General features: G+C 42.7%; 1 pseudogene; it reads left to right on the top strand.

The window, feature by feature from the left end:
• Positions 1 to 475: 475 nt before the first annotated feature.
• Positions 476 to 3,669, top strand: LOC118591905 (annotated as a pseudogene).
• The last annotated feature ends 14,433 nt before the right edge of the window (positions 3,670 to 18,102 follow it).

The raw sequence follows: 18,102 nt of genomic DNA, 5'->3' as shown, positions 1-18,102 counted from the left end.
GATTATTGCCCATTTTTCTCGCGTTTATCTACACATGGCTGTCAGTAAAGCCTCTTTATTTACAAAGGACTTATTTTACTTTCGCTTTCCCTTTTATTCGGGTCGCAACAGCACAGGCAAACTCTATCTGACTGACACCTCAGGAAAAAACAACAACCTAGTACCACCAAAAACCAAACGATTATAGCTAGGATAAAAACGATAGCGTCCCTATCTGAAGAAAAGATCATACCTTTGATTAACACTCACCTCCACGTGTGACGTTCTGGATCCTCTTTGGCCCTGCGCCTGGTGCCTTAGGAGTTCCCGGGTTTGGGCAACAGTTGCCCACCGTCCCATGGCCCGTGTAAGGAAGACGCGCAACACGAAGATTCTTCGTCTATCACGCTTTATTGAGGCACTCGGTTGAGGGGAGAGCTGAGGCGCAGGGCCCCGAAGCAGGGAATTGCTGCTGCTTATATGCTGCTCAAGGACTATGGGTCATGCTGTGATTGGCTATGTAAGGTAGGGTGCCACCAGGCTTTTCGGGATTGGCTAGTCCTTGTTGCTAGGCTGATTACGTGTATACCGCAGAGCGAGAGAAAAACAACACGTGTTGTTGGCTGGTTGCCCAGCACCATCTTGTAATGGCGTCCACATTGATAGATTGCTGTGGTCATCCTGAAGTAACCCTGGAAGTTGGAGCAAGTGCAAGGCTGTGGAGTGCTCAGTCCCCACCGCTTCTCTTGGTAACGTTCCTCTCAGCACATGTGGATTGTCCCCTTTTCTCTGCCAATAGATACTCTCTCCTCATCCCATTTAAAACTCACCAAAGGATGTAGTTACTGTTTTTTAAAAAACTTTTTACTCCTTGACATTTTGGTGGTGGTGGTGGTGGAAGTGGTGGGGGACAGGGGGAAACCTGCCACCCATCTCCCAAATAAATACAGGAAAGTTTACTCATTCTTATGGATGCCTGGCCTTAGCTTCACTATTTTCCTGCCAGTTTTTCTTAAGTTACCCATCTGTCTTTTGCCTCCTGGTTATTTTCTTTCTCTATTCTCTATACCTTTATTTACTTCTTCTTCTGTGGTTTCCCGGCTCCTGATGTCCACTTCAGTAGTTGAAAGTGTCAGGGGTTTGTTGCAGTTCTGTTGGTTGGTCCATTGAAAACTTCCTAGGGTCATGTGGGAAGGGAGAGACTGTCCTCTGGAATTTGGTTCCTAGTGGGATTATGGTATATTAAACTGGACTCTGTGCTGCCCTCTAGTGGGAGAGATGCTTCATAGGGCTTTGCTGACTTGGGAGTCCAAGACTGAGTATGCTGCCCATCACAGTCAATATATTGACTCATGCACTTAGAATGTGCATCTGATATGTCTCTGCATGGGACCCCAACACCAGTCACCATACTAGCTGTCACACACAGCCTTAATCCATAAATGAGAGCTTTAAAAAAAATACAAGAGAAATGCTGGGAAGGAGTGGACTGTGTGCTCTGAATGAGACACACCAGCAACCCAGAAATACGGCACATTGTTTATATGCAATGAACTGAGGTTACAGCTACTAATGGTAGAGGATCTCTCTGGGGAACAGTCCCAAACTGAAATAATCCCAGAGATGCTTTCATCCATCCACCACACTGGGCTTTCATATCTCATTACCAAACAGCAACCTTCCACAATTTATTGTGAACAAAGACAGAGTCTGCTCTCCAGGTCATAGACACAGAACTGAAAACGTTTACAGCAGATGGTTGTAGTGAAGAGACTGTCTGGGGCTGCCTTTAGGACCTAAGTATATCCAAGATCTCAGAACAAATTTACAAATTGATGAATCTCTCCATTAGCAGTTTGCCACTGATGTCCTAGCACTCAAGAGGGCCAGCTTGCTCAGCTTGGTTGTGTGGCTGTGGGCTACCTCAGGGAGTGTGGCCTCAAATTAAACCAGGTGTCCCCACGAGGAATCAATGCCATCTTTGAACGCTTGCGAGTCTCCACGAGTCTGAGGTGGACAAAAGAGTTCAGTCCATGTTTGAAGTGATGTTTGCTGTACAGAAGGACAGATCAAGGACCACCCTGTTCTTCTGGAAGGACTCAATTTAGTGGAAGGGGATGATCAGTTCACCCATATGCTCCTCTTGGAGGATGACTATGATCCAGAAGATGTTCTCAATGTTTTCAAGATGGATCCTAGATTTAGGGAGAATGAAGAGAAAAATGAAGTGATTAAAAAGAAAATTCTCCATGAAGGAGACAGTGATTCAATCACAGACTCGGAAGCTGGAAGTAGGGAGGAGGAGGAGGAGGAGGAGGAGGAGGAGGAGGAGAGGAGGGAGGACAAAAAGTGACCATTCGTGACAAAACAGAAATGGATCTAGTCTCATTTCGACATACAGTATATCTTGCGATTCAGTCCAGTTTAGATGTTGAGGAATGTGCACACAAGGTGCTGAAAATGGAGTTGGCTGAGAGCCAAACACAAGAGCTGTGCAGAGTGATTCTTGATATTGCTGTGCCCAGCAGAGGGTGTACCAACAATTTTTTGGCTTGTTAGGTGGGCAGTTGTGCAAGCTGAGAAAAGAATACTCAGAATCCTTTATGAGGCTACTGCGAGAACAGTATGAAAGGGTTCATTGTTTAGAAACTAACAGAGAAGCATTGCTGAGTTCTCTGCTCACCTTTTGTGCACAGACTCACTTCCGTGGAGTGTTCTTGACTGCATGAAGCTGAGTGAAGAAACAACTACATCATCTAGTAGAATTTTTATAAAAGTATTTTTCCAGGAACTATGTGAATCCATAGGGTCTTCCTCAACTGAAGGCGAGGTTCAAAGATGAAACTCTACAGCCATTCTTGGAAGGACTATTACCTTCAGACAATCCACAGAATACTGGTTTGCCATCAACTACTGAGCTTCGTGAGAACCTGAAAACTACACCCGAGGTCATCGTAGCCCAGAGACCAGAAGACAAAGGGAAGCTGCCCCCCCACCAAAGCTCTTCATCCTCTGCATCATCCTCGGAGTATGATTCCTCTGACTCAGGTTCTGACATCAGCGAGAGCAGCTCAGACACTTGGAGTGAAGGGAGCGGCTCCTCATGGTCCAGTAGTCAGAGGTCTACCTGGCCTGAAGATGCAGGGAAGACGACACCAGGGAAGGCCACTAGTGAAGAAGCAGTCAGGAGCCAACAGACAAGTGACAGGCGGCCAGGAGGAGGAAGGGAGGAACAGAGGCTCCAGGAAGGGCAGAGAGAGCAAGGTCTGAGAGACAGAGCTCAAAACTCACAAAATGCTCACTGGAGAGATCCCCTAGCAAGGTCCATGGCCAGCAGAAGCCTTCCTTCCCAAGACTGTAGTTACAGTAGAGTCGGGAATGTCCGGGACCGAGACAGGCACAGAGAGCTGGCAGACGAGCATGCTGAGCCAAAGGGGAAGCGATGAAACTGCAGAAGAGTCTTTATCTTACATGGAGAAGCAAAGGACCCAAAATCAGGACAGTGACAGCCTCAGATGAAAGATGGCTCCGAGGCAAGGGAAAGGAGTAGAGGACATTCAGGCCCTCAAAGTGAGGACCACAGGACTCAATGGTGCTGAGAGATGATGGGAAAACTCTACCGGATACTCTGAACATTCGAGAGAATCACAAACTCAGGACCATAGGAGAGGAAAGTCTCCAATGAGATGAAAATAATTCTAATGGCAACTGAACGTGCCTTACACTTACTTACTTTTTACATTGATGGGTTGTATAGAGAACTCTTGTATAAAGTAGCTGTTTGTGTCTGTAAATTTTAAAGATGTTTACTTTTGGACATGTTTATGATTTACAGAAGACCTAAAGTAGTATCAATCATAAAAGAAAAGGGTCTTTCTCAAAAGAGGGTTAAGTGTTATGTTTTGTGAATAAAAGGAACAAATGCTCATTGAAAAAAAAAGTGATATATTGTGTACCCTAATACAATTTACCTGGAGGTCAGAGAACAGAACAAGTCACTAGAGGAAACAGAGGCCAGGTGGTGGCAGCATACACATTTAATCCTAGCAGTAGGGAGGCAGAGACCCTTCTGGATCTCTGTGAGTTGAAAGCCACCCTGGATTACACAAGGTTGATTCAGTCTAGGGGAGAAACAGAGCCAGGCAGAAGAGGCACACACCTTTCATCTCAATACTCAGGAGTCACACCTTTAATCCCAGTACTAGGAAGGAAGTGAAATAGCTGGACAGAGGAAGGATTGTAAGGCGTGAGGAGACAGTGACAGGAACTAGAGGCCTGTCCCGGTATTAGCATATTTCCATGCTAACATACCGCCTCCCTGCCTGTCCCTGTTTCTCCTCTGTCTTTTACCCAGTTAAGTCCTTTTTTCTTACCACCCATGTTTCTGTATTTTTGTTTGTTTTTTTTCTTCAGATGTTCCCCACTCTCCAGGACACCTTAATTCTTTTCATCTCCAGTGTTAATGCCTTGTTTGCAAACATCCTGAGACTGGTTGTCCCCACCTGTTGCTGCAGGGCAGGCAGTAGAAGCTCTTTTAGAAGGAAGGATATCTGCCCGCTGCATACTGTGTGCAGGCCAGGTAGAAGAAAGGGCCCGCGTTCCTTTCCCTGGCTTTGTGTTGTAACTGTTAATTCTTTGTGCTCTACACCCTGGTTCTTGGGATGAAAATATTCTCGGCTAAATTACATCTTACCTTCAAAAAGAGATGGTTTCACTGAGAGTTTGTGTGGTTAATTAGCTTACAAATTTATAGGATTCCAGTGTGTGCCATATACGTGACGCTTACTAGGTTGTGTCAGCTATTAGGTGCTGGTTAGCAGTCCTTGTCTAGCAACAAGTATGGTAGTGTAGTGTGGAACAGAATAAGTGTGTGGCTTATGTGGTCTTGTGTGGGTCAGGGCCATCTGTAGCAGTAACGGCTTTGGCCTTGAAATTTTTTTTAATGCTTATTGTGGATTGGGTGGGACACAAGCAAACTTCCAGCTAAAATTGGTGCCCAATGTGGGGCATGAATTTCCACCCAAAACCTGAAAAAGCTTTTAAAGGGGTTTCAAAAATGGAGCCAAGTGCACATTCTAGTTGTGTCTCACGGAACAGCTGTGATGCAGAGATGTTGTGGCATGCAGACTTGAGCCACAGTATGGTGGTTTCACAGCACACAGGCTTTAGCCAAGTATCCTGGTGGATTTTTGGTGTGGTACACAGAGGCATCTCCAAGCCACACAGTACACTGCATGGTGGATTTAGCTTTTGCTAGTACAAAAAAAAAATTTGGACTACACGTTGCTTTAATGAAGGCATAGACTCACTGCTTCTGAGAGTTGATGGTACACATGGCCCCATGCTGGAGATGAATTACCTCTGCCATGTTGAAATGCTGAGGTCGGCAGAGTCAGCAAGCAAGTCTTCAGCTTCAGTTCTCACCACTGCAGTTTAAAGCAATAGATTCACAATAAAACAGATTCCAATGAGATAAACCCTAAACTGTTTACAATGTGTGTAAAACTGTATATAGGCTTAAAAGAATGAGAAAAGGGAGGATAGACAGTTATATAAAGAAATAGAAAGTTTAAAAAAAAGTCTTTAAAGAAAAAGTAAAAGTATAAAAAATAAGCCACGTAAAGATGGATATCACACAGAGTCTGGATTATATTGTCTTTGGGATTTTAACTGCAGAGAGACATTTGATTGTAAAAGCTGCTGGGTTAAACCAATATATATTTTAATGGTATCTTGATTTCAGAATTTATTTCTAAGGACATGTCTTTGGAAAAGAGGTTCTGTTTTTGTTTCCACAGAAGATGAGAACCTATGGATTTGTTCCATGTTAAGATGGATCAGATTTGATCAAGCCAGACCTCCTGAAACTTAACAGATAGTATAACAGATGGTTATAGGTGGTCTTCTCAAGACTTGACCATTATCTTGAATTTTCTCAGAATCAACCTAAGACTACCAGCTTCCTTTATCAGCAGGAAGTAGCCTAGAAAACTATGCCCACTTTCCAAAAAAATGGATTATGGATGTTTGTCTTTGTTTAGGCTGCTGGTTACAAATTGCTATTGGTCATAGTTAATCTCTTTCCAAAAAATAAAAAAATAGGGGCATATGATATGGAAATATAGGACATAGATATGATAGAATAAAAGGGTGGATTGTTGAACCTACTTTTAAAGAGCAATAACTTGTTTAAAAATGTTTTACATTGCTATGGATACAAATTTTAAGTAAATTTTGTTATACTGTATGTATATTTTTACTCTTGTTTAAAGTATGATGTATATATAACTCATTTAAAATAGTAATGTATCATTAAAATACAGATTATGCCAGCCAGTGATGGCACACTCCTTTAATCTCATCACTTGGAGGGTAGAGGCAAGTGGATCTCCCAGTTCAAGGCCAGCCTCATCTACAGAGTGAGATCCAGGACAGGCGCCAAAACTACATGGAGAAACCCTGTCTTGGAAAAAAATGATTAATAGTTAATCATCTATGATGGTCAAACTTATCATATTAGTTTTCTAGGTATACATAGATATATTTCAGATTGATAGGTAATCTTCAAACACTTCAAAGACCTACAGAATATGGCATTTAAAATGTTTAAAAAAAAAAACCCAGACTTTTCTGGACAGTAAGACATGTGTGCTTCTAACAGGACTGATTTACTTCAGACAGAAGGATAGGCATCAAAGACACTCCATATGGAATTTATCTTCTTCCTGGCAAAAATAGTCATTTGGGCAAGAAACTGTTCTTACCTGGACTGCTTGATAAAATGTATCAACTAGACATGCAGATCACCCTAGGAAGGTGACCACTGAACTTTGCAAGGCAAAATGGTCCTTCAGGTTCCTGCTTTGCAGACGAAACTGCCAGACATTCTACAGGACACAGAGGTAAGTGACTGAGAGACTCTAGGCCTATGGCCTAAAAATGGATGCCCCAACATTACAAAAGAACTTTTGGTAACTGTCCAGGCAGCCAGCTGTCTCTGTGATTCTAGATTTTTGGAAGTTGCTTATAATGCACTTCTTGTTTACTTAGGTAATATTACATCCTTCTGAGATCTTTGATGTAGTTGAAGACTGCAAGAGGCAGTCGTGATGCTGATGCAACATCTTGTATGCTCTGAAATGTGAGCATCCTTAGGAGAAGAGTGATGGACCTAATACATCTCCAGAATGGGATTGTTCAGACTTTGAAAAAAGAAGTCTAGTCTAATGTTCAGGGGTGCCTTTATTTTTTTATTTCAACACTGTAGCTAGAAGTTTTCCTGTGTCCTACCCAGTCTGCAGACACTCAGACTAAAGTAAACACACAGAGGCTTATATTAATTATAACTGTTTGGCAATTAACTAAGGCCTACCACTGACTAGCTCCTACACTTAAACTCAGCCCATTTCTGTTAATCTATATGTCACCACATTTTTCATGGCTTTACCTGTGTCCCATTACATGCTGCTCCCTGGACAACAGGCTGGTGTCTCCTGACTCAGCTTTTCTCTTCCCAGAATTCTCCTTTTCTGCTTATCCCACCTATACTTCCTGCCTGACTACTGGCCAGTCAGCATTTTATTAAACCAGTGTACAAAAGAATTACCCCACAGCATTTCCCCTTTTCTGTTTAATTAAAAAGGAAAGTTTTAACTTTAACATAATTATTTTGTTATGTATAATTTTATTACCAAGCAAGAATTAGTTATAATATCTAGTCTATTTATATTTGGCAAATTTAAAGAAAATATTTATTTATCCTATATTTGTGAGTCTAAGGTTTCATATCTGCCTTATCTATTATCATAACCAAGGAAAACATTTCAGGGAGAGCACTTGGAGGCATCACAGCTTTTGAAGGCATCCAGCCACAGTGTGGCAGAACTGTCTGCTAATATGGGTATGGATGCAGATAGTAGAATTATAGGATTATATCTACCTCGGGAACTCCAAGGCTAGAAGCATGGTACCCAAGAGTACCAGAAGCAAAGTTTGATTGCCCTGTCTCTTAGAGCTCAGAGGCTTCATCCTCATGAGAAAGTTAAAGCCCAAGAGCGAGAAGATCTAGGGCTGTATCTTTATGGGGGAATTACAGTCACAGAATACATGGGCTGTCAGGCTATATCTTCATGTGATAGTTACATGCCTGCTTGATCCACTACTCTGAGGCTTTCATAATGGCTATTACATTCCCTGGTCCTTTGACTATCTGGTCTTCTTCCTCACAGTGGGAGCTACAGCCCAGAATCTTGAGTTCTCAGGTCTTTATCTTCATTGAGTTATGCCTCCAAGTCCCCTAGGCTCTCAACATTGATCCCTACTCAATTGCCTTCATCAGCATCCCTGCTTCCCAGCTTATAGGGCCCTTTTTTAGGACTTAAGCTTCATGCTGTGTGATCTACTTTCAGTAATAAACCTAATCTTACCATGGAGGTTCCTGGTCCCCAACCAATTCTGAACTTGACAATGAGATTTAAGTCTGTAACAGAAAATGTTGTTGCTAATTTAGGTCACTTTTTACCATGAGGTACCAAAAAGCAATACAAAGTTGTTGGATCCACTTCCCATGTACAATAACACACACTTGGTAAGCTCTAGGAATCTGGACATTTATATAATTAACACTGAATTGTGCACTTTAATATTTAGTATGAGGACAACTCACATCATCTTACATATTTCCAAATTTAGAAGAAACTTAATTATTTGATCCAATACAGTGTAGAATTCCATACAAAATGTGAAATTTATGCCTAAACATCATTATAGCCATCTTTGACTACTAGCAAGGACACTTATCAAAGATATCTTCAGGCAGCCACACTTCAGGAGACAGAAGGCAAGAATATGAGAGTGGGGAGGAATCAAAAATTTCTGAATCCTGATACATTATGAATGACAGGATTTTGTATTTTGTATTAAGTCTTGATGACAAGATATGAGGCAAAAGACAGTGTACGTCACTAACCTGGCAGTTGATGGTGCACTGGTTGTAGCTGCCTTTCTGGGCAGTAAAAATAACACACTTTCAAGAAGTTTATGACACGACCCACCATGCTTTCTCTGTGTTACCATGAATCCAGAGCCACTGCTCCATCACTGAGGGATTGCATTAGACTACTGACCAATAAACAGCACACACGTTAGGTGATTCAATGCGGCCTGAGTGCAAGTTAGAAAATGTCCATCTCCTAAGAGTCAGTCCTGCTATATCTCTGGCCTTGGCATATGAGAACCCACACACTCAGCAGAGGGTGGCATGCTGCTGTTCCTTGTACAGCACAGAAAGGTAGCCCGTGCTCACTCAAACTCTTCTTCCAGCAGTAATAAACTCTCACATCTGGGTGCTCAGACCCATTTACTAAGTGCTCCAGAAACTGTAGGTCAAAGTGGAATCCAGAACAAGCCAGAGTGGACTTGACAGCCGGTGCAAGCTGCCCTGCCACTTGGCCTTGTGCAACAGAAGAGCTCATTTCCTGGGATTGTTATTCATAAACATAAATTACGTGAACCTTATGCAGTCACAGTAAGAAAACCAGACTCTAGACACACAGGGCACCAGAGAAATTCCACTCCCTATTGTCCGAAAGAAAGAACTTCTGGCTCTGGATTGCTACTGGGTCACAGGAGGAACTGAGCTGTCCATGGCACCCCACATGATGAAATACTTGAAAAAAATCTCATAGTTGTATCTGAAACATCTTTTTTTTTTTCACAAGGTTAGAGAAGCATCACAGTTAACCCTGAAGTCTCAAAAAAGCAGCGTTGCAGGAAATGTTTTAAAGCTCCATGACATTTGCTTCCTGATTCTCTAAACATTGTAGAACCCACCACAGCTATTATTAGTGCTTCTGGTGAAGCCAAAGGACATGCCTCCAGAGTTGGGATGCAGATATCCACATTCCAGAAGCACTAATCCATAGAAAAGTCAGAGTTACAGCCTGTTCAAAGGCCTGGAAAGACACGAGGATGGGAATCTGAGGGAGTAGAATCTCTGGCACTATTTTGTCCTTTGAATTTAAAAGGAACATTGTCACAACTTGATCAGACTCGAACAAGACTCAAGCACTACAAATAATTTACTCAGGAGAAGCACAAGTTGGGAGACAGCCATCTCCAAAGATGTCTTTGTGCCTCAGTGGCCTGTGCATAAGATAACACTCAGAAGTGGGCAGTGGCCATGTCTTGCATGGGCCCACAGAAAATAGGTGACCTGATGCTTATTCTCTGTGTCCATGGCAGAAACCAACATTATTGTCTTCTACAGAGACAGGACACAAGGCTGGGGATACCAGTTCAAAAGCAGCAGCATGATGGTGGAGTACAGGCTGGCAAAGGGGATTTTACATTAAATGAGAGAGAAAAAACTGTCGAGGCCAGTTTCATGTGTTAAGACACTATATGCCATGACTTCTTTTGCTATCACTGCAGATGCTTTAACCCCAGTACAGTCAGTGCCAAGCTCAAAGTTAGTTCTCCATTCCTCTACATGGCTGTATTGGCCATTTGTGGACAAAGTTGACTGCCTCAGTTTCTTGCAACCAAAGGAGGGCCCGTGTGAAGTTTTAAAAGGACACACATATCTTTAGTAAATATCCTAGGTTCAGAAGCTTCACCTCTCTTCTCCCTAAGTTCTTGGAACATTCAAACCCAAAGCACAGCATCCCATGCAAATCAGACCAGACATCCACTTCAGTGGCTTTGAAGTGGCAAAAGCATAGGAACCATCAATAACCATGGACTCTACCATCAGTCACCAAGCCAGAAGACTCTGTCAACTCAGAAGACTGGAGGAGGAGGAGATCAAAGGGGATGTAAGAGGGTGCTACAAGAAGGCAGCGTTTTTTATTCAAGTATTTTAAACTGCACTGTGGTGCTATGGACTATCTGCAGGAGTGACCCCACTGTGGTACTATGGAGAACACCTAGACGAGTGACCCTACTGTGTTACTATGGAGAACATCTGCAGGAGTGACCCCACTGTGTTACTATGGAGGACATCTGCAGGAGTGACCCCACTGTGTTACTATGGAGGACATCTGCAGGAGTGTCCCCACCTTATTACTATGGAGAACATCTGCAGGAGTGACCCACTTGCCATCATTTCCAAGGACCCACTCACATGACAGTTTCTGCTCTCAGAAATTTTAAGACCAGGATCTCTAACCCTGAAGTGCACAAAAGTTCAAATTATTTCTGCTCAGGGACAATTCTAGTCCCTTATGTCCCAGGACAAAGAGGCACAAAGTATAGTCAGTTTCTTCTCAGAGGTGTGAACTTTCACCAGGCAAATCTGTGCCTGATGAGCCACATTTGAGGCAGGAAGAGGGCTTGGCACAGAAGTGACCACTTTGGACACCATTTCCGATTCTGATGGTCATGGACAGGAGAATCATACATCTCCAACCTCAGAGGAGCATGGTTGTCAGGGGAAGAGACTTTTCAGGAGAAATGTCTAATGTGTGCTACCTGGAAATTCACCCACATTTTAAAAAACAAGTGTAGAATGGAGCTGGAGGGATGTCATCAGAGTGGATGTTGCAGACAATAGAGAGAGCAGTTAAAATGGCTGTGAGTAGTCTATCCTTACAGACACTAACTCCTAGCTCTCGCACAAGAAAGCACGCTGAACTGTGGAGAAAGATTTTTCTTTTTCTTTTTTTTTTTTTTTTGATTTATTTGTTATGTATACAGAAGAGGGCGCCAGATCTCATTACAGATGGTTGTGAGCCACCATGTGGTTGCTGGGAATTGAACTCAGGACCTCTGGAAGACCAGTTGGTGCTCTTAACCTCTGAGCCATCTCTCCAGCCCAGAGAACTATTTTTCAAATGTGAAGGAATAGATCCTGTGCAGCTGAAAGAATGGATTGTAATTAACTAAACTATACTGAATACTCTATAAGCTTAATAAATTGATTAGCACATCACTCACTGTAGAAAAGGTTGAGTTGTTACAGATTCAGAGCCAAATTATCTTGGGCATCTTCAGCCCCTTTAAGTAGCTTTAGCCCCATTAAATAGCTTCTCATTGCCCACTTCTGTAGGCATTATTCTGTGTCCTTGACTGTTCTGTAAGTCAGTTTGGAATGTAGAATGAGTTTCCTCCAACCCAGAAGCTAAGAATGTTATCAGATATTATGTTGGACCTCAAACATGTCTCTCTGCTTTGCTGTTTTCTGTCCATTTGTTCTTCTAGCAATGCATGTTTTTGTTCTTTCCTCTTATTATAACTATTTTATTTGAGAATAATCATTTATTAGATATAATCTGATCATGCTTTCTCCTCCTATATCTCCTAACCCCTCTCACCTTACCCCATTTCCAACACCCCTTCTTCCTTTAGAAAGCAAACAGAAAACGAAAACCTAGGACTCATCAGGTTTGGACCCATGCAGGCCCCGTGCACGCTGCTCCAGTCTGAGGTCATATGTGCATCAGTCCTGCTGTGTCGAGAAGACACTGTTTCCCTTGCTGTCATCCATTCCCTCTGGCTCTTACAATCTTTAACCTCCTCTTTGCATAGATCCTGATCCCTGAGCAGAAGGGCTTGAGGAAGACATCCCATGTAGGATGAGAATTCCAACATCTAACTCTCTACATGGTCCAGTTGTGGATCTCTGTATTAGTTCCCCTCTACTATAGGAGAAAGCATCTCTGATGGTGACTGAAACACTGTACTTTGGAGACAGAAGAATATCATGCAAAGTCATCTTATCACTACCTTCCATTGGTAGGCAAAGATATTTGGTTTTCCCCTAGGCTTATTTAGACTCAGGTGAAAGGCCACCAAGCAGTGTCAGTCATGGGTTCTATCTCCTGGAGTGGGCCTTAAATCCAATCAGATAGTAGCACAAACATTATTGGTGTAACCAACCACTATTACACCTGAAGATCACATGCAGGGCAAATCAACATTGAAGGTCTAAGGGTTTGTAGCCAAGTTGGTGTTTACCTGTCTCTGACCACATTTGAAGAGTGTCCCACTCCACATTGGTACACACACACAACACTAGCTGGACTCAATGGGTTAAAATATATTTATGGATTACCTTGTTCTATTACAATAGGAACTACATGTAACGCTTTGGGACATGAGATTTGTGGCAACACAAATCTGGTCACTGGTGTTTGGCTTTCGAATAAACTATATAGTATCCTCTCTCAGGTGAGATATGGGTTTTTTTCATAATGTTTTTACAGTAGACAAGTAAATACATCATCATCCCATTCCTGTCAGGGGTATCTTGCTTCCTCCCCAGCTGTGAGAATGTAGTCAGACAGGGCTGCCCATGTCTCCAGAGTGCTACCTCCCCTAGATGAATCCTTTAAGAGCAGCCCACACCCACTTGAGTATCAAGACCTTGTTTGAGGTCAGCACATCACAACTTGAGGCCATTTCTACTCCAGAGCTCCCTATGGAGACAACTGAAGGAATGAAATAGGCCTCCTTCATAGAACAGGTCAAGTTCTTTGATGCTGCCCTTTTAACTCCCTGTTATAGAAGCATGTGCAAAAGAATAATCCTAAATTAGTACCTTGCATCCAACCCTGTGAGTGTCCACTTCTTGGGGAAATCTCCAACCATGACAAGGTCTGGGAAACACTTCGTCCTTTAAAGAACTGATGAACAAGAAATTCCTAAAACAGCAAATCCAGTACAGACTGGAGCTTCTGGAGAATTCTACCTTTGCCAAGTTATCAACTCTTCCCCAGTCTGTGTGTTCTAGCAAATTCTAAATAAGGTGTGTGTGGTGGCTAGTCTGTTATTAATCTTGACTGTATCTGAAAAGAACTATAATCCAGACAGAGAGGACACAATGTGATCCAGAATTGGAGGCAAGAAGACAACATGCCTTTGATCTGGATCTTGAGGCTGGATGATACACCTTTAATTGGTCCACACCTTCTGCTGGGAGGACAACAAGGGGGTGTGTTTGTCTTCACCTCTTTGTCCTTGCCCGTGTCTTCATTGACATGGAGTCTAAGATCCACAGATGGATGGTTCCAAGGAAACAGCATCCTCCAGACACCGACAGGACTGATGCTCATACACAATCAGTGACTGATAAGCATGCACAGGACCTCTGCACAAGTTCAAGCCAGACAAAAATCCCAGCAGAGGGGAAGGAAGCACAGAGTCCCTCCACTAGGAAATTATTCACAAATGACAGAAGTTAGGAGAGGGGAAAATTAATGGCAGGGAGAAGAGGCAGACCCTATGTCTCCCTCACAGATTCAGACCTCTAAGTGGAAGACTCTGCATGTGATAATTTCTCAGTGAGCATTTGGGCTTAGGGCTTTAAAAGTTTTGTGACTACTCCCCAGCAGTGAAAAGGAGTCAAGGTAAGGGGGGACACTAGCCAGGAACTCCATGCTTAGTGCCTAAACAGGTTTGGATTCTCTAAGGAAACAGAGAACATTTGGGAGATAATTACATTTTCTCCAAAATGAAATGTGGAAAAAATCCAGCATGCCATCTATGGAGGAACTAGTTTGCTTTTCCTGCCAGAGAAACTGGCACCCAACAGAAATGATAGCTATAGACATGCTCTTTCATTGGTCACAACTGAGTACTACCAACAGCTAGTAGGAGTGGCCAAGTGTCCCTGGTTAGATTTAACTGTCAGCTTGAAAACCTACAACCACCAGAGCAGGGAGTATTGGCCCCTTCACATCAAAATAGTCTATGGGCATGTCCTTGGGTATTGTCTTTAAATTGTTGTAGGCGTATCCAGTCCACTGTGGGTAGCACCATCACTAGGTAGGGGCTCTGAGGATACAGGAGGGAGCTGACCAAGTATTCCTCCATGATTTCTGCTTCAAGCTCCTCCTTGAGTTCATGCCCCCATTTCAATGATGGACTGTCACCTAGAAGTGTAAATAGAATAAACTTTGATTTCCCTAAGTTGCTGTGAGAAACACTGACAAAAGCAACAGACAGGAAACTGGAAAGAGGGATGCTGGTTTTGTCTCACAAAAATCAGGACAGATCTCCACAACTCTGAGTAGTCCAACAGTGGTAATAAGGCTCAATTGCCCTGATCAAGCTGGCAGTTTGGCACAGAGGCCTGAAATTCCTTAAAACTTGATAAAGATGCCCAGGTGCACTGCTAATACCATCTAGAGTCTCTGATCACATGTCAGAAGTACATACCAAGAAAAGCACAGCATGAAAACAAGCATACTGCCAGAGCTGGGGATAAGCCACTTCTACTTAATCTTTTAGTTTTGCAGACAACTTGTGCTTTGCTGATGGCTGTGGACAATCTCACACATCACTATGGATGCAGGAAACTGTCCCTAACTGACACTTATGCCCTTTTCCCATGAGGCCTTGATAGTCAGTGCTGCTGAACAAATAGAATTTCTAAAAAGATGATGTGTCTGGGCTAAATTACAATTGTCCACCAATGTCCAAACCACAGATGTATTGTGTTTCAATAGATGGAATTAAGGGCAAAAAGGCTTTCCTGAACTTCACTTTTACTCTGAATGAATAGTCCTGAAAAGGAACTGTGTCAGACTGAACAGAGTTTTGTCTGGATAAATAGATGGACCCATTGGGACTTCAATACTGTGGAGAGGCTGGAATTCTGTAGGTTCAGAGGCTAATTACCTATCTTGGGCTAGTGTAAGTCTTCATGAACAACCACACCTTGCCCTACTCTGTATCTTGTGACATTACAGAAAACATTTAGAATCTATTGACTTGGCAAGCAACTACTTTTTGCCAATGCAAAAGCTAAGGCTGCCATCAGATAGCATTTTAGACCTACAGAATATCTACCCCCATCTTACTGCCTCTGATGTATCTACCAATGCATTTTAATCTTGCCTTGATTTGACTCTGGAACATAGAATTTTGCAGTAACCCAAATCTGTGTTCCCCAGGCCACAGTCACTCCTTAACACTGTAGAATCAACCAGGTCTTTTATTCCTTTGAGGTGAGATCTGTTTCCTTGGTCAACATTATACAGTGCTTTCAACTTCATCAGTAAGACAGTTGTGGTGGTTTGAATAAAAATGGCTTCTATGAGCTCGTATTTGAATCCTTATTCACCAGGGTGTGGAATTCATTGAAAAGACTAGAAACATTAGGAAGTGTAGCCTTGTTGGGGAAAAATGTGTCATTGAGGGTAGAATTTGAAGTTTCAAAAGCCAAAACCAGTCCCAGAATATTCTCTCTGGGTATGGATCAGGATGTAGCTCTCAACTACTTCAGCCTCATGCCTGCTGTCATGTTCCCCATCACGATAAGAGACTAAACCTCTGAAACTTATGAAATACTCTTTCATAAGAGTTGCTGTGGCCATGGTGTCTTTTCACAGCAATAGACCAGTGACAAAGACAAGAGGTATCCTCTTGTGCATTTCCTTTACTCTACCAGCATTTACACAGAGGTCTGGTTCTTTAGGATTTCAAAATAAAAGCCAAATGGTAGAGTTGCCACATATTCAACCTAACAGAAGACCTGGAAAATGTATTTTAATCATCAGTAAAGGCAAAATCAGTTTGCTATGTCACAGGAGTTTAAACAGTCTATCTTCAGTATTGTGCAATGATTTAGTTCCTTTATTACAGTAAGATCTGTGGGAATAGTGACAATTCCTATTACATGGTATCACTGTGCCACTTAAGAGATTATGACCAGCAGGTCCAACAGCTGAGCTACCAAAGTCAAAGTTCTCTGAACACCTAGGTGCCATATTATAAAGATTCAAAGCTACAAAGACCCAGTATGTGGAACTGTCTGTTGTGAACAAACAGCCAAGGGCCTCAAAAAGCAATAGCACCTGTGCACACAATGTACCATTTATAAAGATATTAATGTTTCAAGAGTCTCAAGTAAATTTAAGGCTGCATTTAAGTGATGAGATCAGGTGATCAGACTGCCAGCATTCCGGGTCTGAATCTGCATGTGATGTTAATCCTTTGACTTCATAAATTACACAAAATAAGCTAAAATGTGCTGGGCAGTTATGTCAACTTGGCACAAACTGAAGTCATCTGAGAGGAGGGGACCTCAATTAGGAAAATGTGTGAATAAAATCAGGCTGTCGACAAGCCTGTAGGGCATTTTCTTAGTGATTAACAGGAGAAACCACAGCCCACAGTGGGTGGTACAGTCCCTTGGCTTGTACTCCCAGGTTTTATAGAAATGCAGGCTGAGAAAGCCATGGAGAACAAGCCAGGAAGCAGCACTCCTCCACATCCTCTGCATGAGTACTGCCTAAAGGATCCTGCCCCCTTTACAGTTCCTGTCCTGACTTCCTCCAGTGATGAGCAGCAATGCTAAAGTGTGAGCCAAACAAACCCTTTCTTCCCCAAGTTGCTTGGCCATGGTATCTCATTACAGCAATAGGAACTCCAACAGACACAGGAAAAGGAGCAAACACTGGTCCTGTCTCACAGATAAACAGGCTCAACACAAAATCACACTGAAGAGGATTACACTACCATGGTCCTTTGGAGAAATCCTTAAAACCAGGCATGAAAATTCCAAGTGGGCAGAAGTTCAGTCAAAACGTTCACGTGAAGGCAGAAGAGGCTCAAGATAAAGACACTTGCTCGTGCATACTCCATAGAACATGGGTTGGCTGGGCAGAGACTGGATCAGTGGTTTAAGGTTCTCCTAGGGCTCATGCTTTGAGTGTTTGGTACTTAGGTAATAATGCTATTTCAAAGGCAATTGGAGCCTTTACAGAAGGCAGGGACTGCTACCAGATTTAAGGTCCATCTTTTAGGGCTATCCCTTTCCTTTTCGCTTTGTCTTTCCTAGGTACTGACTTGGACTCTGCCTTCTGTCTATTACCATGACAATAGACTGTGCCATGAGTTCCCAATACTAGAGACTCCCACCATGGCTTCCTCCTCATGATGCCTCTCAAAAAACTTTCCTGCCTTAAATTTGCTTTTCAGGTAAAATCACTACACAAACATGATACACTGGTAAAAATGGGCAACAAACTCTGAGGAACTGGCATCTAGAGGAAGCTGTAAGAGCAGGAACCAAAGCACACTGTACCCAAAGGTTGATCTACTTGGGGATTAATACATGTCTCATTATCAAGCAGCTACCTCCCTCAATTTATTGTGAGCAAAGACAGTATCCGCTCCTCA

The sequence above is a fragment of the Onychomys torridus genome, chromosome 10 (assembly GCF_903995425.1).
Source record: "Onychomys torridus chromosome 10, mOncTor1.1, whole genome shotgun sequence".
Classification (NCBI taxonomy): Eukaryota; Metazoa; Chordata; class Mammalia; order Rodentia; family Cricetidae; genus Onychomys; species Onychomys torridus.
The sequence above is the reverse complement of the archived record's forward strand: the minus strand, read 5'-3'. Positions and strand labels throughout refer to the sequence as shown.